At 38.4% G+C, this 22,772-nt stretch overlaps 1 pseudogene; it reads left to right on the top strand.

Moving 5' to 3' along the window:
• The first annotated feature begins 2,404 nt into the window (after positions 1–2,404).
• LOC148012209 (uncharacterized) lies at positions 2,405–8,259 on the top strand (annotated as a pseudogene).
• Positions 8,260–22,772: the final 14,513 nt, after the last annotated feature.

Below are 22,772 nucleotides of genomic sequence, written 5' to 3' on the forward strand. Positions count from 1 at the left end.
GAGGGAGAGGGAGAAAAAGAGAAGGAGAGGGAGAGGGAGAGGGAGGGGAAGGAAATGAGAGAGGGAGAGAAAGAGAACGAGAGGGAGAGGGAGAGGGTGAGAGAGAGAGTGTGCATTCTCTCTCTCACGACGGGTTTGGTTGTTTGTTGTTTGAATCACTTTCTTTTTTGCTTGTTTAGGAGAGAGGGAGAGGGAGGGGAAGGAAATGAGAGAGTAAGAGAGAAAGAGAGGGAGAGGGAGAGGGAGAGGGAGAGAAAGAGAAAGAGAAAGAGAGGGAGAGGGATAGGGATAGGGAGGGGGAGGAAATGAGAGAGGGAGAGAAAGAGAAAGAGAGGGAGAAGGAGGGAGAGTGCATTCTCTCTCTCCCTCTCCCTTTTGCTTGTTTAATGTTTAAATCACTTTATTTTTTGCTTGTTTAGGAGAGGAAATGAGAGAGAAAGACAGCAAAGGGGAGAGGGAGGGGAAGGAAATGAGAGAGGGATAGAAAGAGAAAGAGAGAGAGAGTGCATTGTATCTCTCCCTCTCCCTTTTGCTTGGAGGATGTTTAAATCACTTTATTTTTTGCTTGGTTAGGAAATGAGAGAGAAAGAGGGATAGAGAGGGAGAGGGAGAAAAAGAGAAGGAGAGGGAGAGGGAGAGGGAGGGGAAGGAAATGAGAGAGGGAGAGAAAGAGAACGAGAGGGAGAGGGAGAGGGTGAGAGAAAGAGAGAAAGAGAGGGAGAGGGAGAGAGAGGGAGAGAAAGAGAGGGAGAGGGAGGGGAAGGAAATTTAAGATAATAGACTTATTGATAATGGTATGCAATGTGCTTTGCCATGGGCCACATGTATTGGTAACTCTTTAAGATGGCTTAAATATGGTCAATTCCTTCATAATGTCCAAGTAGGGGATCTAATTGTGATATGCATAATTCATTGTTTTTGTATTAACTTTATAGGCATGCCAAATTAGAAATCATGCCAACTAGTCAATGGAAGGACTAAAAGAAAATGATACCCTAGCTAATGGTCATTAAGGTACTTCATCAAAATGAACCCAAAAGTATTGTTATAGAAGAAGAAACCCTTAAATTGAGTATAGGATAATTTCTCTCAGGTCTTAGGACTATGAGTAGAATTGATTGAAATAAATTTTATTACTACAGTTATTAAATTCCATAGATGGCGTGCGCATTAATTTCAAAATGGATTACTTATACTCAAAGCTGAGATATAACAAATAATTATCTACCGGGACAAACAAATCCTTGAGCATGATACAAGGCCAAGATATAACATCAGAAAATCTCTCAACTACTATATAAAATGCAAGATTTATGGTCAACTTGCAACTTGACGTACATCTCCATAAAGCTATCCATTTAAGCCTCGTTTGCTGTAATGTAGATAAGATGGAAAACGAAGAAGGTCTTATTGTTCAAGACCGCGAGACGTATCTTAATCAGCATATCCCATGTCCTTGCTCTCAATGCAAGTTGGCAATTAGACAAAAACGCCGATTGTTTATAGAACACGTACGACGATTTGGCGAGTTTCAATCTGAGATCATTGATCAGGCGATTGTGGATTTTCAGCAAACGGTAATTTGAAGTTAATATTAATCATGCATTGTACTCTCAAGCTAATTGAAAACCATACACAATAAGATTGGGTCTTGTTGGCAAATTTTCTATCCAGGGGGGTGATGTCTCGACCCAAGGGGGAGTGCACCCTTTGCGGCCAATTAGAAGAGTTCGTGGACGTGCGATGGATGGATTGCAGGAGCCAATCGACCACTCACAAGGCCCATCTATACCGTCAATGCCAGAGGAGACAGACAACCTTCCCGACCTGTCTACAATCTTGGAGCCTGAGATGGAGGCAATGATCGATGCATTGATTCCCATGGATGTTGAGACATCTGACCCGCTTAGAGAGGAAGCATCCATACCATTATATGATGGGTTCCGAGTATCTCGGTTGAAGACATTGCTTGCACTCTTAAGTGTGCAAGCAAAATACGGTTGGAGCGATACGAGTGTGACTGAGTTATTCAGGTACCTTGCACACAGGCTTCATTGATTTTTTTATAAATAGTATTATTGCAAACATTTGTGGTTTTTCAAGGTGTTTTATGATTTTTTTCAGGTTATTGAAATATCATATATTGCCACCTGCAAATACCATGCCCGAGTCTCATGATGATGCACGACATGTTTTAGGGAAGCTTGGCATGGACTACAATAACATCCATGCATGTATCAACGACTGCATATTGTTTCGAGATGAATACGAGACTATGGAGACATGTCCAAAGTGTGGTGCTCACAGGTATCGGCAGGACTTGCAAGGGCAAACCATCCCTCAAAAAGTTCTTAGACACTTTCCGCTCATCCCTCGCATAAACCACATGTTTCGCACGTCTACCATGGCAAGCTTGACAACGTGGCATGTGTAGAATAGGTCCACGGATGGAGTTCAACGAATATCAGCGGACTTGCGCGCATGGAGCCACATTGACTCTACCTTCCCAAGCTTTGCACGAGAGCCAAGGAATCTTCGGCTCGGTCTCGCCATGGATGGTGTGAACCCATTTGGTCTGCACTCGACTTCTTACAGTGTGTGGCCTATAGTGCTTGTCAACTACAACATCCCTCCATGGCTTTCTACGAAGAAAGGACATCTCATCCTTAGCTTGCTCGTCTCGGGCCGCTACAAAGTAAAAAATATGGACGTGTATCTTCATCCATTAGTCGATGAGCTTAAGATTTTATGGGAGGAGGGGGTCACGGTGTAAGATATAAGCAGGCGCGATGGTCGGCGGTCAGCCAACATTCGAGCCATTCTCATGTGGACGATGCATGACTTTCTAGGATTGGGAGAGTGCTCAGGTGAGCAAACCTTTGTTCTCGCTGGTAATATCTATATTTTATTTCAGCCAATTAAGTATTCACTAGGTCGTGGCTCGCCTTACAGGTCTGGTTACCTCAGGTTATCATGCATGTCCATTGTGTGGGCCACAGTTAGACTCCTGAAGGTCACGAACCATGAAGAAGATGGTATATCAAGGACACGCCGTTTTCTTACCGGAGGATCATGAACTCAGGGAAGGTTTTCTTGGACGACCTCCAGCACGTATGAACGCTGCAAGCTGGTATGAGCTGAAAATGGTAAACCCGAAATCACATCCAAATGGAATGCGACAGTTCTCAATTTTCTACGAGTTGCCATATTGGACCCACTTACAGGCCAACCACTTGTTGGATCCCATGCATATTTTCAAGAATGTGGGCAACTTGCTATGGGATCACATCACAGGAAAGAGAGACACTATAGGGTCACGAATGGATTTAAAAGAGGTAGGTAAGATGGAGGCGCTTTGGCCGCAGTCGAGTGCTGAAGGGGGAGTGCAGCTTCCTCGCACTCCCTGGGTTTTGTCTACCAAAGAAGAGCGCATTGTGATGCAAGTAATCAAGTCTATCCGCACTCCGACAGGTATGATGCGTTCTCTCAGGTCCGCATTTTCTAAAGATGACCAAATGTTTGGGCTAAAATCCCATGATTGGCATAAGATATGTCAGGTTTGTGAACAGAATGGATTTTAATTAGCGTGGACATTTTGAAATTTGAAAAGTGACCATTATTCATAATGCTTTCTCATTTGTGGCAGTTTGTTCTACCGATCGCGATCGCGGGACGCCTTACTCCAGAAATCTGCGAGGCCATTTACAAGTTGTCGACTTTGGTGCAATGGATCTCACAGAAAGAGATTAAGACGTCCTCTATTGAATCCGCAAGGCGGGGAGCAGTTGAGACGGTCTGTCTCTTTGAGAAATACCTGCCCACTAGCATGCTCACGATACAAGTTCACCTTCTTGTGCATCTTGTGGGCGAAGTGGAGATTGCTGGACCTATCCATACACGATGGATGTTCTTCCTGGAGTGCTTCATGAAAACCCTGAAAGTGACAATGAGCTCGTTCAGAAGGTAGCATGGCGGAAGGTTGGTTGGTGTCAGAGGCATTAGTGCATATCTCACAATGGCTACCAACGGTGGAACCGGACAATGAAATGCTTTGGATGCTGAAGGACGATGATAGGCTGACTGGAGATGTGGTGGTTGGAAATGGGGTAGAAAAAAGAATGGATGCCTCAATGGAAGAGAAGGTGAATCGCTTTTGTATGTTGCAGCATGCCTCCATGGAGACGTGGCTCGCCAAGTACCAGATTGCAAGGCAAGATCGAGAGGAAGCGCGAGCTGAATTCCGACACAGTACGCGTCACTGACCAATTCGATATCCCGAAGGCATGGAGGAGATGCCGCGGTTTATGTCAACACGATGGTTACATGGAGCCTTGATCGCAGCATCCAGCGAAGGGACAGAGGTCTCAATGGAGGAGTGGGAGTTCTCGAGGGGATGTAGTCCAAAGGTGATGAGGGGTTTAGAATGTGTCGTATCTAAATTTGCTTGCTACATCTAATTTGAGTGTTTCAAATGTGCAGTACAAAATATATAGTGCAGTGTGGTCGCGCGGGCGGCATTTTTGCGTGGAGCGTATTGACAAAATGCGCTCCACAATGGACTCTGGTGTCATGGCAAGGTTTGTGCAAGAGAGCCGGCAACGAGCAACGGATCCGAACACCGTTGTGGATGAGATGGAGTATTTTGGGAACTTGCAAAGTATTATTATAGTGGATTACCATAGCTTCTCGATGATACTATTCGAAGTGCAGTGGTTCAAAATGGTACTTGGAGGAGCTGGACCAACAGTTCGACGAGGTCCATTTGGATTTCTCGAAATAGATTCCGATAAAAAATGGACGGATTTGCGCGACACCTTCGTGTTGCCGGCCCATTGTGAATAGGTGCAAATAGTCATTTGCTTGCTAATTGTAATATGACATGGTTTATGTCACAATGGTTTGAACTCGCTTTGTAAGTGTTTGTGAACAGGTAATCTTCTATCCAAACCCCCAACAACCTCGATGGTGATATGTTATCCCTTCAACTTCTCGAGGTGCGAGAGTATATGATCAAAGCGAGGTTCCAGGCATAGATGAAGAAAATATGCAAATAGAGGGGTTGATATTACAAGGGGTGGAGGCCACCGTAAGCTTGGAGCCTGCATCGGCTAACAATGATGGAAATACAGAAGTCGTAGAATTTTTTGAGAATGAGGCAGACTCGTTCTTTTGTGGTGACATGTCTATTGACCTTCTAGTGTATGCAGAGTTGTGTCAGGAGATTAACATGGGACCATAAAATACTTCATTCTTCGAGAATTGTATTACTCAATTCGTTGTTTAGATCTCTTATAAAGGTAGATAAGATATGCATTTTAAGAGGGATTTTTCAAAAATGATTTATATTAATGTGCTTTGTATAGTTTAAGTTGATTATTCTAACATCATTTTTTATCTGTGCAGGTATCGACATTTTCAAGATGAGTCGAGGGATGAGCGATGAGGAGTTTCAAGACATGATGGCACGCATGTCTCTAGATCAGCTCGCGAGATTCAGAGAGATGGCAGACTAGGAGCTGTCTCATTCTTCGTCAAGGCACTCTGCTAGATCTACTTCAGCGCGATTAGATGCTTCAGCTTCGAGTAGACGATCTCGACGCTTGCGACTTGGGCTAGAGGGAGGGACTGCGACTGCAGGAGGATCAGGGGGTGCTGTTGTGGAGACACGGATGCGGTGTCTCTGTCTCATCGTTCAGCTGGAGCTGCATCACCTCCAGGATTTGTCACACCTGTGGGGACGTCGACTCTAGTTACTCCGGCTTTTGCGCACCTGTTGGCAGATGGCACACCTTTTGGTGGTACTCCTTTTGGTGGCACCCCCTTTGGTGGCACCCCTTTGAGTGGCACTTCGGGAGAGGGTACCCCCGTCGGTACACCGGATGTACAAGGGTCTCCTGGATATGCCCAGGAGCGTGGACAGAGATGGGAGAGGGCCCATCTTAGGCAGACTCCTAGGGATTATGGATACCTAGTGGATAGTAGGTCAGGAGCCATCATCATGAATGAAGAGGGGAGGAGGGTGATGGCTCGCATGAGGGAGTTGTGCCAACAAGTTTTTCGGCACAACGTCTTGGATCATTGGAGGAACATACCGGAGGGGAGCAAGGACTACATAGTAGCATCCTTGCACAAGGAGTTCCTGGTGCCAGCCGCAGTAGATAGATTCTCTACGGGCTGGATGATGGATTGCATGCGTGCATACATGTCACATAGACGATCCGATGCACGCAAGGCAATCAAGAGTGGGGCTCCAAAGCCCGAGTGGTTAGATGCAGACGACTGGCGCCGACTGAGGGAGGAGGCTACAAATTCGCCAGGACGTTGGAGTCAGCAGCGGGAGGCGGCAAGGGCACGAATTGAGGCTGGATTGGTGGATTATCTTGGGAGTGGCGGCCACAGGACATATTTGGAGGACTTTGTAAGTTTCTCTTTTGTTTTGCTTATTTGTTTTTTTGAGATATTCTTTGTACTGACAATCATGTTTCTAACAGTTAGCATTTTGTTTTCTTTACAGCACTCCATTACAAATCGCGATCCGCAAGGCCTTGAGACTCGATATGCAGAGAGGCATGGTCTCAGGGCATTGATCGACCGATTGTATAGATGTGGCGGCCCTGTAAGTCACTCATCTTTCTTGTCCATAGTTACCATGAGATATTTGAATGCATTATTGTATGGTGGATTGATATGTTGTTTCTTTTTTGCAGAATCCCTTTGATGCTCCTTTGCGGTGGGAAGAGCTTTCGGGAGACGAGGATTTGTAGCTCGCCCTTGGATCCTTAGAGCTCACATACCTTTAGTTTTTAGTCGCCTGATCTATGTAGACATTTTCTATGTATTAGTGATATCGTTTCATGATTGTACCAATCGCATTTTATGCGATCATGTATTTATTTCATGTATCAGTTTTATGATTTCAGTATACATTCTTTTTGTTTGCAAGCGCTTTGTATGCAGCAGTGAAGAAACTATTTTGTGTGGCTCTCATACAGCACACAGTGCTATATGCTGCCCTGCCACAAATTTTTTTTTTCTCTGTTACCGTCGCTATTTGCGTCGCAAATTTACTGATGCAAATAGCGACACAAATAGCGACGCATATAGCGACGATTCTATGGCGTCGTCAATAACGACGCTTTTTGCGACGACGGGGGCAAATTTTGTTGTTTGTATTTTCGTCGCTTTAAACGTCGCTATAAGGTCTATATCTTGTAGTGATTTAACTTGTTTTGCTAGTTACCACTAGCACATCTAAGAGCGGATTTTTGAAGCCATTTTTAGAGCATAAAAGATCTCCATAGTAATAAAATAGTAATTTTTCATAGAAAATGAAATAGTTGCATATCAAGGAGCTAGAGTTTTCCTAGATGCATCTTGATGCTAAGAATGCAACGCAAGTCTCCATTTGTCAATAGGAGGTCATTTGATCCTCCATTTAATGGTCACAAGGTTTGGCATTATGAAGCAGCTATTGGATCTAGGAGCCAAAAAGAGCGTGATGGAGGCCAACTTGATAGATCTCAACACCATGAAGCCAATCATCCCATTAGATCACAATTTTGAACTTGTTTACCCCTTCATCTAGGCCGGAGCCACTTGTAAACAAGTGTGAATATGCAAAAATGAATCGGACATTTTAATGATTAGTGTTAATAATTAATAAGAAGAGCTTTATGCTCATTTTCTCTTCATGACACAAGGAGTGAATTTTTTTTTTACGCGTCCTTACATCCATCAATTGGAGCATTTTGCAATAGGAGGAGAGATGGAGAATGCTCCAAGGCTTCAGATGCATAATTTCTTCACTCCATATTGCCTATAACCATGCACAATTTGATACACTCAATCAAAATCCCTAATTTTAGTCTTCCTCTCTCCTCTCTACATCTTATTTTTATAGATCAATCTATGTGAGAGGGGGATGGACTGAAGCGATAGATCTTAGACATATGATGATGTTGAAGTGGTGTGGAGCGTAAATTGAAGGTTGAGGATGCATCAACAGCCATGGAAGAGTGTCAACAACTTTTTGACTTTGAAATGCATGTAGATTCGTATTAAATTAATCTCGTAGTGCTCGATTTTTATATTTTATGATGAATCTTTTGCACATAATATGAAAAATGGTTGCAAATGATTGAATGTGATTTCTAGTGCTTGAAAAATCAGAATTCTCAGTTGGTTCTTGCTATTCGTATAATTAAAATGAAAACCAAGAAAACTCGCAATGTAAAAATTGTGGGATTTTGGAAAAATTGAGTGTTCCATGAGTTTTCATGGTTCTTTGGTGTTCATATGGAGTATAATGTTGGTTTTTGGTTCATGCAAGCTCTACACATCTAAAATAAATAAAATCACTAATAAATAATAAGTTAAATCAAGAAAAAATGAAGAAAAATGAAAAAAATAGATTGTACACATTAAAAATTTATGAATGTGTCCATGAATGTATGGTGGGGTTAGGGAGTGAGGTTTAGCCTCAGTTTATCCACAATCCTTATGTTGTAGTGTGTATTTATCATTTTTTAAATATGAAAAGTACAATAAAAATACTATTTTCACCTACCACCGCAAGGAAAACCTTAAATGATAGAGAGAAGGGTTGTGGAAAGTTGAGTATCATGTGAATTCTGATGTTATGAATATCTTGACATATAAAATTCTATTATTTTAACTCTAAGAAGGGTAGTACCATGGATTATTTGGGTGCTACCTTAGCAACAATGCACTACATTAGAGTGAAGTCATGAAAAGAATCATTTGTGCATATCCACACATTTGATCTATAGGTTTACTTCTTTGCGCACTCTATGGCATTCACTTTGTATCTACATTTTGGTGGTACCTTATCAATGACACACTATGTTAAAGCGAAGTTATGAAATGAATCGTTTGTGCACATCCACACTATTTGATCTATAAGTATACTTATTTGTGCACTCTAAGATATTCACTTTGCATCTACATTTCCATATGTAGTATCATGAGTACTATCTCCTAGATGCATAGAACTTGTTTTGGAGCGATTGATCCACGTTGAGTATGAGGTTCCTTAAGCTATAGGTGTTTAGCAAAATCATTTTCTTTGAAGGCTTGATTTGATAGGGTTTGAATTATCTCTGGGAATGAATATCAAAAGAGAGGACGATATTTCTATGTGCTTTATGTTGAAATGGCGCATCTCAGGGCTAATCCTTAGGGTTTAGGAGAGCCATAGTAAGGCCACAACAATCAGCTGCTTGCTGCTGGGGAGCACTTCCTATGTGTGTGATATGAGGTTCTTGGCACCATTATGTTTATGTATTCCAATTTCTTGGAGTTGGAAAGGGCAACACGTTGAACTATGCTTTAGAAATAGTATCTACAAATGCATTCTTTGGTTAACTAATTCAAAGTGTCTATGTACTCCTGGTACCAAGGCCGTGGGGTTGTTTAAGTGAGTTTTGAAGGCCCCAGGCTAGAGCCCTAGAATTAGTATTAGGCCCATTTTTAGTTCCGATAGGTAGTGCATTTTTCGGGAGTTGGTAATAAGTAGTGGTCCTGAATCTTGGTCGATTAGGGACTAGTCAATTAGTTTATACAAAAGAGTACCAAGATTGACCCATTATTCTCTAATAAGCACCATCACGTCGAGATCCAAAAATAAGAAAGAGCTAAAAGGGCTAGATGGCAGGCTAAAATCATTAAGAGGTATCCCCCTCAACTTAGTAGCTTGATACCCCTACAGGGGAGAGTTCCTAGTGACCCCACTACAATAAATAGTCCATCAAGAGGAGGATGAAGCTCTAGTGCTCCCCTTCTTCCAATAAGTCCGCGGACTTCAAGTGGAGTTGTCGTTGTACCATTAGAAACTCCTACAATAAATCCAATCATCTTTATGGAAAAACCTATTGCAATTCCTACACAGGTATGATGGATTTGTCCAGTTTAGGATACCCTCTACCCATCTTTATTGGGTTAGTGGAGGAGGATGCAAAGCTTCATATAAGTGAGTTCCAAAACTCATGTTTAATTGTTGAATTTAGGACAAGGGACGTCTAATGATTTTCTTTAATATGACCCTGAAAGGGAGGGCTATAATGTGGTATCAGAACTTAGAAGTGGATATCATAACCATAATCGATCTATTCTTGTAGCCTTTTGAAGAGAAATTTCCCTTGAAATAGGTGATTAGTATTGGCTATGTGCACTAAATGTGATAGGTCAAGAGCCCCAGGAAAATTCTTGAGCATATGCCAAGAAGAAGACAGAGGTGTTTCACAAGTCACAAGCCTTTATTCCTATTCCACCTGCTACTACCCAACTGCAAAAATCTTCTTTGGATTAGACTTTAATATCCAAGTATAGTTGAGTAGTGTCCCTTTAGTAGATATAAATACTACTATAATGTGAGAAGAGGAAGTAGAGTGCCAATTATAAGGAGCCTATTCATTAAGGAAAAATTTAAACTCAAGCCTTGGTCCTAGAAATAATTTGGGATTGGTTAGTGGAGATCAAGATATGATCAATACTTTTATGACCAACTGAAATGATAGAGGAAGCATGATGCAAAATATGCATTTTTTTCCAACTCCTCCAAATATTCTTAAGTTAATAGTGAGCCAAAGAGCTCCTTTTGTAAACCAAGGGTCCTTGCAGGTAGCAACCCCTTTGCAAGTTGTCCAACCTAGTGAGAGGGTAACTCTTGAAGCCAGTGGTTATGAATCCTCTGTGTCAAACATTGTAGAGACATTAAAGGATATGATAAAACATTATATGGTTATGATGATTAAGCAATACCACTAGATTTCCTTAGATGTTAATTTCTTAAAGCATCAGAAAAAATTGATGGGTACTAAAAATCCCAATAATGAGGGGGACCCATCATGATTTAGCTATAAATTGTGTGGTACGCAATTTTCCTAATATCAAAATTTGATATATACAAGAAGTCTAGTCATTTAGCCACCACCTGTTGTAGTAGGGCCTGCTCTCTCCAACAAGGTAGTCCAACAACATGGTCTGGTGAACCATTATGTGAATAACAAGAATACTAAAGGAGAGGGCCCTAAGCAAAATTTGCAAAGGGATAAAGCCACATTTGAGGAAATTCCCAGTGGGGTGAGTTTGGTTGAAACTCTTCCAATTGGTGAGAGTTTATCTCCTAACAATGTTAAGGTAGTGACTAGGGGTTAGAAACTAAAAGATGCTCAGAAAGATGACCCCCCCACTACAAGCAAAGATAACCCTAAACCTAGTAAAGATGATAAGAGTATGTTGGATGCCTAGGTGGATCCTCTTAAAATTGATGTTCTTTTAGAGGAACCTATGGTCAAAAGAAAACAAAAATTGAAAGAAAAGGAGGGTACTAAGATTATCAATAAGCCAAAATAATTCTTGTGTGGAAAGAGAAGAGAGTAGTGGCAAAATTTTATGAGTTTGACTTAGCAAATAAGCTTTGTGAAATTAAAACAAATGTGAATTTTCTACAACTAATTAAATTATCACCAAATGTTTGTAAGGATTTCAAGAAAACCCTATGAATAGGTTGTGTCATTGAGCCTTTTGGTGTCCATTGAGTGGGTAGTGAATGGTGGGATCATGTAGAGAAGCATTGCCCAAAGATATAGGAATATATCGATGGAATCTTAATAGACAATGTAGACCATAAACATTATGAGTATGGATTTATTGGAGAGGTTGGGTTTACTAATCCAAAAAGATAAAACAATTGTTTTAAAAATGACTGATGATAGTCTAAGATAATTGGAACAAATGGTAAGGCAAGTACATGTGATGGTTACTAATATTGAGTGTGTTCTTGACTTCAATATTATTCGATTTGCTGGAAGGCCAAGTTATTAGTTGTTACTTAGACATCTGTGGATATTATATTCCAATTTTTTGGTGGATATCCGAGCTGGTGGACTAATTTTTTGGCGTGGAGGATTAAAGAGAATAATTTTAGACTAAACCCTGAGTGCCCATTAAATGAAAGAGCATTACTTCTTCCTACAAAATAGGAAGCACTCAAGGGAACTTTAACTATTGAAAGCTCGAGTTCTTGTGATTTTGAAGAGGATTCTATGACTAAGAAGGTTTACCAAGTGTGTTTAAATGAGCCAACAGAGAAAAATTATAGAATTTGTGATACTGATGTGATATAGTTGGATCTTGGAACTCCCAATCATACTTGCTCCATTAAACTAGGCACCATGTTATCCACCAATAAGCATGCAGATTATGTGGTGCTCCTATAGGAGTTTAGGGATATCTTTGCATGGAGTTATGACGAAATAAAGGGGATTCCCCCCTCTGTTGCCATGCATACGTTCCTGTTGAAAGAAGGTAGTAAGCAGTGAGGCAAAATATTAGATATATGCCTTTTGATGTGAGAGAACCTGTTTTTGAGGAATTGATGCATTTAAGGAAGGTTGGTCTGATATTTCGTGTTGAACATATAGAATGATGCTCAATCATTGTAATAAGAAAGAAAAAGAACAATCCAATCTGCTCCTGTGTGTCAATTTTAAGGAATTGAACAAGTAGATGGTGAAGGACTATTATCTTCTACCCTTTATCGATTAGATTTTAGATCAGTTGGCAGGGAAAAATATATACTCTTTCTTGGATTGTTTTGTGGGTTATAACCAAATGGCTCATATTATGAGATTGGGAGTAAGCTGCCAAAGATGTAGGGTATTATAGAGTGCCTAGTCAATTTTGGTGAGCCATAGAAAGAGTGGCTCATATTAGTGACTGCAAAGATTTGTGCAAAATTTTATGTAGCCTCTATTCTACCATAGTATACATCTATTATGCATTATTGATCAATAGACAACCTAGTGGAAACTCTTTCTAAATTCAAGAAGAGGAAGATTAAGCAGCAAATACTTTGCTTTTCAATAATAGCAGGTGTTTTATATAGAAAAGGTGTGGATGAGATTTATTGTCATTATGAGGTACCTTTATTCTAGAAGAATGTGAGGATTCAGAATGTGGAGGGCATTTTGTTGAACGGATCACCAACTAGAAAGCTTTACGTGCTCACTATTGGTGGCCAATAGTTTTCTAGGGGACTTTTACATATGTTAAGCGTTGTGATGTCAACCAAAGACGTAGTACTAGGAAAAAATTGTAAGCAGACACTTATTCCTATTTTTGTAACTTTACCATTTGAGAACTTGGGCATTGATTTTGTGGGACTTGTGCATCCTTCATCTATTGCACGGAAGCATTATATCATTGTGGTGATGACAGATTACTTTACAAAATGGTCTAAAGCTCAAGCCATGATAAACGATAATGCCAAGGAAACAACTAGTTTTATTATGGAACAAATTGTTTGCCATTTCAGTCCACATAAAGAACTGGTGTCTGATCGTGGGACACATTTTTTGAATATGATCATAGAAGCCTCGGCTAAAGCTTTGAAAATTGAACATAATAAAAGCACCCCATATAAATCCCAAGAAAATGGACAAGTAGAGTGTACCAACAAGTAACTTGTAGGGATTTTTTCCAAGACTGTATTTGAGGGTAAGCACGATTGAGATAAGAAACTTCATATGGCTATTTGGGCTTATAATATGACATTTAAGAGAGCAACAAGCCACACCCCATTTAAGTTGGTATATGGGGAGGAGTGTATCTTACCCTTGGAAATTGAGTCATCTACTATGAGGTTTGTGTTGAACCATTCTTTGGGCAAAGCAGAATCATTGCAAGAAAGATTAACCTCCCTTGAACATGTGGATGAGATCCGATTGTAGGCTTTATTACATCAAGAGATAAGGAAGAAAATGGTGAAATCACTTCATGACCTTTACGATAAAATATATAAATTTGTGAAGGGTCAGCTGGTTTTATATTATGATGCATGTCGCGAGTTATTTTCTAGCAAGTTAGAATCCAAATGGGATGGCCTTTATAAGATCGTCTGGATAGGAAAGAATGGCTCTACAGCCCTTTAAGAAGATTTGTAGGGAGTAGAGTTTAAAAACTAAAGTAAACTTTAATAAGTTGAAGCCCTATTATGTATAGGGATTGACGTCAAACTTAGTACTTTTGTAGGTCTCCTAGGATCCAACTTAAGCTTATAGTAGGTGCTATGGAAACTGGATGGGAAAAATCATCCCATATCTTAAACATTCGTATTTAGAGTAGTGTTACCACCAAGGTAGAGTGATTTGGTGGATTAAGCGTTATCATATTACCATTATTGAGTTTAGTGATGAGGAAGGAGAGATTATACTTGTCATACATTTTCTCTCTTACCTCAACTTTGACTATCATAAGTACGAGTGGACTGATCAGTATGGTGGGACCTATCCATGAAGCATGGATCTATACTTTGTATATTGATAGGGCTTCTTGAGGGTCCACCAAGCATGCGAGTGTCAATATGGTTATTAAAGACCCATGACATAGAGTTTTTGTGAAAATGGAAGTTTATTTGGGAATTGCTTTTACTAATAATATGGAAGAATACAAGGCCTTAATCATGGGTTGAATATAGCCCAACATGATGGTATCCACCGTTTATTAGAGTGAAAGATGACTCGTAGTTAGTGATCAATTAGTTGAATGGGACTTAATGTGTTAGGGATCCCATTATGCAGATGTATCATTGTGCAACCTTGGATATACTTGAGATGTTTGAGATAGTGACTTGTTAGTACAAGTCGATTCCTCGTCAGTGAAATGGCTTTGGAGATTTGTTGGGAAAATTTTACCTTTGTTGAGGATGTATTTCTCAATTGTGGTCCTGAGGTGTTATTAGAGTTTCCTAATCTTATTAGCCCAGGACTACTTTGGGGATTGTTTGTGTTGCTAACATGTCTTTTTATGGCGATCAATGGTTAGTATGGGTAATGAGCCAAGTTGCGATTGACCATCTTCCTATTCTTTCATGGATGCATAGGATCATTAAATGATATATTCATAGGATACCCCTTGCTATTTATGCATAGGGACTAGTTAATAATTTGATACATCTAGTGTAGGGCCTACATGGTCCATCCCTTGGTTTTGTGTTGTATTTCGGCATGATTTATGTGGAGACCAAGGATTTATTTTTAGCCGTAGGATGTTGTATGGTATGCTTTATGGGTTTTTTTTTTCATTAGGCCAAGAGGGCCCTTCCTTTTGCAGTCTATTGACTAATTTCATGCTTGTCTTAATGATGTACCCAAACATGCTTGTCTTAATGATGTACCCAAACATGCTCTATGGAGTACTTGGAGTGAGCCTCCTACTGCGCAGAAGCTTCTTATGTCCAAGTCCAAGTGATGTCCTTCCTTTATAAGTTATTTCCCTTTGTGCCATACATGTACATGTGTAACTTTTCTTCTTTTGGTGACCAGCAAACAAGTGAAGGCATGAAGTCCCAAAGTTTAGGTTATGTGTGCTTGGGGAGGTGTAAGCAATTGTCTGCCTCTTGTAAAGGCATTGCCTGGCATTTAAAGAGTTATTTTTGCGAGCAATTCTAGTAGCCTTATTCTGCTAGCTTGCTAGGTAGTTGTTTCTAAGAATCCCTATTAGTTGTGAAGCAGCTAAGAGAAGCCTACTATGTAAAAGTAAGAGAAGAGACAATGAATATATATGAATACTATAGTATACGGAGGTGTGTAAAAAGGGGTTCTAACCCCTGAACAAAAAACAAAGAAATGCAAAGAAAGAAACATTTCAAGAGTAGATACTCATTGCCTTGCAAAGGCTTGGTAGGTTTTTAAGGATAGTCAAACTCGAGGTTGATACCTTGTCTTCCGAGGGGTGACATTTAGTTGAAAAAATAAATAAGGATGGTTGGAGTGAAAATGAAAGTGAGAGAAAGAAGAAAATAATTTAGTGTCACCTCTTGCAAGAGCTTGGTAGGTTCTTCGGTACCAAGATTAAGACTCAAGGCCAATGCCCTGTTCTCCCTTGGGTCACCATATGCTCAGCCCCCTCCTTTTTACACACTTGAGTATTCAATCCTCTAGAAGTATTAAAAAAAGTGATAAAATAAAAGTACTTGAAAATGAAAGACCATGCTATAGGAATCCTCACCTAGTAGAAGTTTCTAGTTTAGTTGTCCTAAGTTAGATAGGCAAGTTAAACCACCACTTAGGATGACTCCTTTGATAGTTGTTTTAGCGAGTCTGTGTTGGAGCTATTGATTAACAACTAGCTTTAGATCTTTGTCAGATTATGCTTGGCCTAATCCCTTGAGGTTCTTCATGCCTCGATGTTGTTAGGGGATAGGATGAGAGTTGTGTTTGTATCTTTTTGTGTATTCTCTTTGAAGTAACTAATGCTATTTATGGTTTCTTTATGTGTAGATAAGTTCATGGATTCGATGTAGCTGAGTCCCTATCCTATGGTCACTAATGAGAGTAGACTTTTGAAGCCATTTTTAGAGCATAAAAGATCCCAAGAGACGTAAAAGAGCAATTTTTCATAGAAAATGAAACAGATGCAAATCAAGGAGCTGGAGTTTACTAGATGTATTTCAACACTAGGAACCCAAGGCAAGTATCCATTCATTAATCGGAGGTCATTTGATCTCCTATTTGATGCTCGCAAGGTTTGGTATGATTAAGCAGCTATCGGATTTGGGAACTAGAAAGAGCATAACAAAGCCCATGTTTATAGATTTCGATGCCACGAAGCCAATCATCCAATTGGATCATGATTCCGAGCTCATTTTGTGCCTTCATCTACGCCAAAACCACTTATAAACAAGTGTGAACATGCAAAAATGAATCAGATATTTTAATGATTAGTGTTAATGTTTAATTAAAATATCTTTATGCTCATTTTTATTCATGAGACAGGGGGTGAAATTTTTCTTTCATCCCCACGAATCCATCAATTGGAGCATTTTGCAAGAGATGGAGAGATGGGAAAAATGCCCTTCTGGTGCTGCCTTAGCTACAATGCAATGTGTTTGAGTGAAGTCATGAAAAGAATAGTTTGTGCACATCCACACTATTTGATCTATAAATTTACTTGTTTGTGCACTCTATGGCATTCACTTTGTATCCGCATTTCCATACGTGATATCATGAGTATTATCTCCTAGATACATAGCACTTGTTCTTGAGTGATTAACCCACCTTGAGTGTAAGGTTCCCTAAGCTATAGGTCTAGCATAAATTTTTTCTTTGGCAGATTGATTTAGTAAGGTATGAATTATCTCCTAGAATAAATATTAAAAGAGAGTACTATGTTTCATTTGTGCTCTATGTTGAAAGGACACATCTTGGGGCTAAGCCATGGGGTGTAGGAGAGCCGTAGTGTGGGACCACAACAATCAGCTAGGGGGCACTCCCTGTGTATGTGATATGAGGTGCTAAACACACCTATGCTTGGGTACTCCAATTTCTAGGAGTCAAAAAGGGAGACACGTTGGACTATGCTTTATAAATAGTATCTACAAATGCATTCTTTGGTTAATTAATTCAAAGTGTTTATACATTCCTAGCCGTGAGGCTGTGGGGTTGTTTATGAGGCTTGGGTAGATCCCTAAAGCCAGTTTTGGGCTCATTTCACTTTCAATGACATCCCATACCATGGTCTCTTGAAGAGGATCTTCCACATTGCCTTTCTGAACCTAAGCAAAATTCTTGGACTTGTTTACCACTTCTTTTAGATGATTTACCTTGTGTGTTCATCTCTTTAGTGATCATGAAAGAGACTAGCTCATCAAAAATAGAAAATAGCTTCTGTACATACACAAAAGTGATAAATAATTTCCAAGCCTTCTCATTATTAAGATCACCCAAAGTAGATGAAATAAAGCCATCATCATTAATAGGAATTGCATCAATAGTTGTTAAGACGTCTGTAATGCTTCTCACTTTCAAAACATACTCATTTACAAATATCTTTCCTTTCTTCAAAGCTTAGGTAAGTTACTTATGAATATATGTGTGCATCACGTGGGTTCAAAATAAGGTATTTTTAAAATACCAATTTTTATACATTTTTACATATAGAAGGGTGCGATATAAAGGGTTTATTTACAAATTGAATAGAAAAGGGTTATGTTTTATTCAAACACCATATTGGGGAATATGGAAATTTCCCATAATTTTGGGACATGTGGTCAAATCTTTGGATTTCTCATCACTTGAACAGTATAACTCCAAATTGAGCGCTCTATAGCTCAATAGATTCCATTTTTCAAGTGCTTTCCAATGATAGGTCACATCATATGGTTTTGAGAAACTTATGGGCATGTTATCCGGGTGCCACCTTTTTAGTATTCAAAAAATGGGAATTGGGAGATTCCCAAACTCACTAATATTGTGTTTTCGCGAAAAAATCACAAATAAGGATATTTATAAATAGACCTTGAATGCACGTGATGTAGAGGATATACATATAGGAACATCCTCGAGCTTCAAAGTATTCAACTCTTGCTTGAGTTGTATCTTCTGTGCCTTTGTGTTTACTCAAAACATGTTTTCAAAAATTATCCAAGTTTCATGTGAGGTTTATGTATTTTTTGTATGTCCCAACATAGTCTTATCGATGATGATTGTAGATAGCTAATACATCACCTTTTTATCTTTTGAATTCCATTTTTTCCATGCCTTTAATTCTTCTATAGTTGCAAGATTACTTAGTTCTAGCTTCTCTTCTTCACCTGAAACTAACACATAAAGGCATTTTCTAATAAGGAAGTTTGTTCCATGAAAATTCCATGATGGGTCTTGTTCGACTTTTCAATGATGGGGTTTCTATTGTGCTCTATCATTATCATAAACTGATACAAAATAGCAAGCAAGTTTTCTAGAACCTTTCACAACAGAAGTGCACAATACACGAAGCAATCTTTTTCAGTCTACTCAATAGCACATGTAATCTGTAATATATTTGGAAAGAAAACTTGTGTTTTCTTCCTAGCAAACACTTCAAAACTTACAAAATCAAAATCTGTAACGTATGCATCCCCTTTTGGTTGACACAGCAGAAATCATAGTATATCCTACAACTATTGATCACAATCTTGCAAGTTTGAAATGGGACCTAAAATAACCTCAAATGGCCAAAAAAGAAGTGGAAAAATCCTAAATAACAAATTTATAGAATATATAATACTATGCTCGCACACCAAACCTCAACAATCTGAGATTTTTGCTTTGGCCTACTTCCAATGCCTCCACATGCATTATCCTAGAGAAAGAGTGGAAGTGCTTCTTACCCATAGCTTGCTTGCTTGAATCCTTGATTCTTCTCCTTTATTTTAACCTTCAAAACTAGCCTCTCTCAGTGCTTCCACTTTGATAGCATATCAAGAATTATAAGGTGGAGGGACTTGCTTGAGTTCTTATGCCAAACACACACTATACACATAAGACAAAGGTTACTTAAGAACATTAGAAGAGAGATGGAAAAAAACAAAAATCTTGTTGGTTTCTTCCTCTTCTTTCATACATAATACAATGAACACAAAGTATAGATAGGATGCAACATAAAGGAAAGCTGCCCTACCAAGTTAGACAATACATAACTGACTATACTAAATCAATTTTTGGCACTAAAACTATGTCGAGTGTAGGTAGGTGCAACAAACTGAATGTAATAAGAGATAAGTTAGTGGCCATGTAAGAGCCATATTCACCATCAACGTGCTAAACGTAGATGTGCAAACCCATCTAACTAGGCAATCCATCATTAATTTTGCAGGTGTTGAGCCTGCCATCTCAATAAAGTATCCCAAAAGATTTAGTGATTGCTATATAAGAGCTCAAGCACAAAACAATATATTTATGTGCCAACATTAGGACATGAACGTATATAGAATAATCTTGAGGGGTGCATCTATAAGAAATCATATATATAATGTGTATTCAAAGGATATTAAGAAATACTCTTTCGTTACATGAGATAAGCCCATAAATTGATTCCTTTTATAACTTTACTAAACTTACACTTTTTTTCAATTATAATTTAGAAATATATACTATAAATATAATCTTTTAAATTTTACTAAATAAAATATATTTTCTTTTGAACTCATGTAATATCTTACATGTTCTATAAGATGCCCCCCCCCCCCCCCCCCGGGGGAATAATCCAAATCCAAAAAAGCATGGAAACTCCATAATATCCTATCTTGAAGCTTCAAGAAGACTCTTTTTTCATTCCAAAATCCCTACTTTGACTCATCTATAATTGAGAAATAGGAAACCTCAAATTTATCCATAATATACCTCTATTTGAGATAACCAAGGGAAATAGATCAAGGTAGAACTTCTTGAATAAGTAGTGAACAACCTGTAATCTCTAAACAAATCAATCCGCAAGAGTCCAAAGATACCTAGTTCAGTCCCTCTTTATGCATTCATAGATATCTATTCATGTTTTTCATGTCAATCCTAGTTAAACCCTAGCTTTTTTCCTTGCTTTCTCAACCAAAGCTCATACAAAAGCTTGAGATTTTCTTGATATCCTTGATCAATCCCAGTTACCATGTTTTCACTTGCCAATTGCATCACAAATTTTTAGCCTATCCATACTCTCATCTATTGCATTATAAAGTTCAAGTATTGTTTTTATAACACAGTGGTTTGTGGAAAAATTTTAAAATAGGCTTACACATAAGTAACTCTCATCTTGAAAGAGTCAAATGCACAATATCTAAGCATGATGGATGTACACATGAGCCAAATTTTTCCATTGGTCCTTTGGGCAAGGTTGTGGTTCCTTGGATGGAAATGAACTTTAAGGAACATTATGAAGTTATTCCAACAACTAGGAGGTTATATCTGGCCGATAACTTAACAAAGACATATATTCCATTTACAAGAAAAATACGCTTCAAAATGCAGAGAAGTTTGTTAGTTATCCATGTTTCACCAAATTGTGGAATTCTATGTCTTTTTTCAACAATATATCAATCCTAAGGAAAGTTTGAATGGGAGTATGTAACATCTGTGCAAATTTAAACACTCAACAAGAGAATATAAAAGATAAGGAGAAGCCCACAATGGGGAAGGAATCACTAGAAAGTCATTAACAAGAGCAAGCACCAGAGAGAAACAAGACCATATCTTAGGTAAGTTACTCATGAATATATGTGCGCATCACATGGGTTCAAATAAGGTATTTTTAAAATACCACTTTTATATATTTTTTACTCATAGAAGGGTGTAACATAAAGAGGTTGTTTACAAATTGAATAGAAAAGGGTTATGATTTATTCAAGAAAAGTTTTTAGATAAGGATATTTATAAATAGGCCTTGAACACACATGATACAGAGGGCATACATATAGTAACTTACCCGAGGGCCATATGCCATAGGTATAAGTGTTTTGATGTACTAAAAAGATATATTGGACTTTTCATTGATTATATGGACTAAAAGAAACATTCCTATCTCATTTTCCTCATCTTCCAAAGGATATGAGGGAAAAAAATATTGTGCAAATGCATTTAGTAGGATGTCTTGTGTACCATAGAAAAGCTCGCTATAAAGTGTTCTTTACTTATCCAAATGATCACAACCTTACAATCATAATTTCAAACATTGTACTCTCTAGTTGGGAGGGTGCTTTACTAACTATTCTTTATTTGTAGTTGGATAATACAACAAGAGAGAACAAAAAGCAAATAATTTGGGGCCATCTCAGTATGTTTACACATGTGTATATTTCAAAAAGTATAAGTGAATTTTTATAATTGGTTATACACATGATCATATGATCATATGTTCTACACATTTGCTGAGCATTTATCTTGCCACAATGCTTTTAGCTTTCATGAAACAATGTGTATCATACATAATGCTTATACACAAAAATCAATTGTCATGCATCTAAGAGAAACATTTGATTTCAAGCTTTTTGCATATAACTCAAAACATGAAAAGATAAAACCTTTACAAAATTATTTACAAAATTACCAATCTAATTAATAGAACCTTTTACATGGCCTAAAAATTTGAGTATTTTCAAATCCTCTTATAAGGACCAATTTATAAATACTAGAAGAGATCCAAAAGATCTTACATTTTGAGCATTTCAAATCCTCTTGTTAGGAGCAATGTATAAATACTACATGAGATCCAAAAGATCTTACATTTTGAGGAGTGAGAAATGTATAGATAGTAGAATATGAAAAATAACTATTGCAAAGCTACAAGAGATATGGGTGGGTGACATTAATGATGTTAATGTAGGCTTATTTGTGGCAACACTAGCTAAGGATGATGAGATTGGTCATCCGTATTGGATTGTAAAAGTTTTGGAAGAGAGCAAAGTGAAGCCAACACACAAGCACATTTAAACGTAATGAGGTGGATATATTAGTATATGATTTTTCCCTTTACTAGACATATTAGGAAGTCAATAATTGTAATTCTTAAAGAAAAAGTTCCTAGTTTGCAAAAAGATAATGATGATGATATTGGTCATGATGAGCATAAGAAAATAATATATGTTAGAAGCAGACTTGAAAGCTTGGAAAAGAAAGGTCTACATTTATATGAAAGTAAGGCTCTTGTTGATAGTAGAGAAGAGGATGCATAATCTGCCTCAAAAGATGAATACATAGAAGCCAATGGTACAAATGACACAACATAAGAATAATATGAGGAATAGTAAATGCCTTATAACAATGAAATTTAGCATTTTTCAAACCTCTTCTTGTTGAAATTTCTATATTTTTTTAAATTATATGAATTTATCAATTGTTTTCTGTGAGATTCCTCCTCCAACAGACCTGGAGGAGTCCTCCAGTAGTAGTCGACTGAAATTCATATCGGTGCACATCACCATCCCGTCTCCTCGTGGAAAACCT

The sequence above is a fragment of the Lygodium microphyllum genome, chromosome 27, assembly GCF_053477565.2.
Source record: "Lygodium microphyllum isolate KBCC chromosome 27, Lygodium_microphyllum_v1.1.10, whole genome shotgun sequence".
Lineage (NCBI taxonomy): Eukaryota > Viridiplantae > Streptophyta > Polypodiopsida > Schizaeales > Lygodiaceae > Lygodium > Lygodium microphyllum.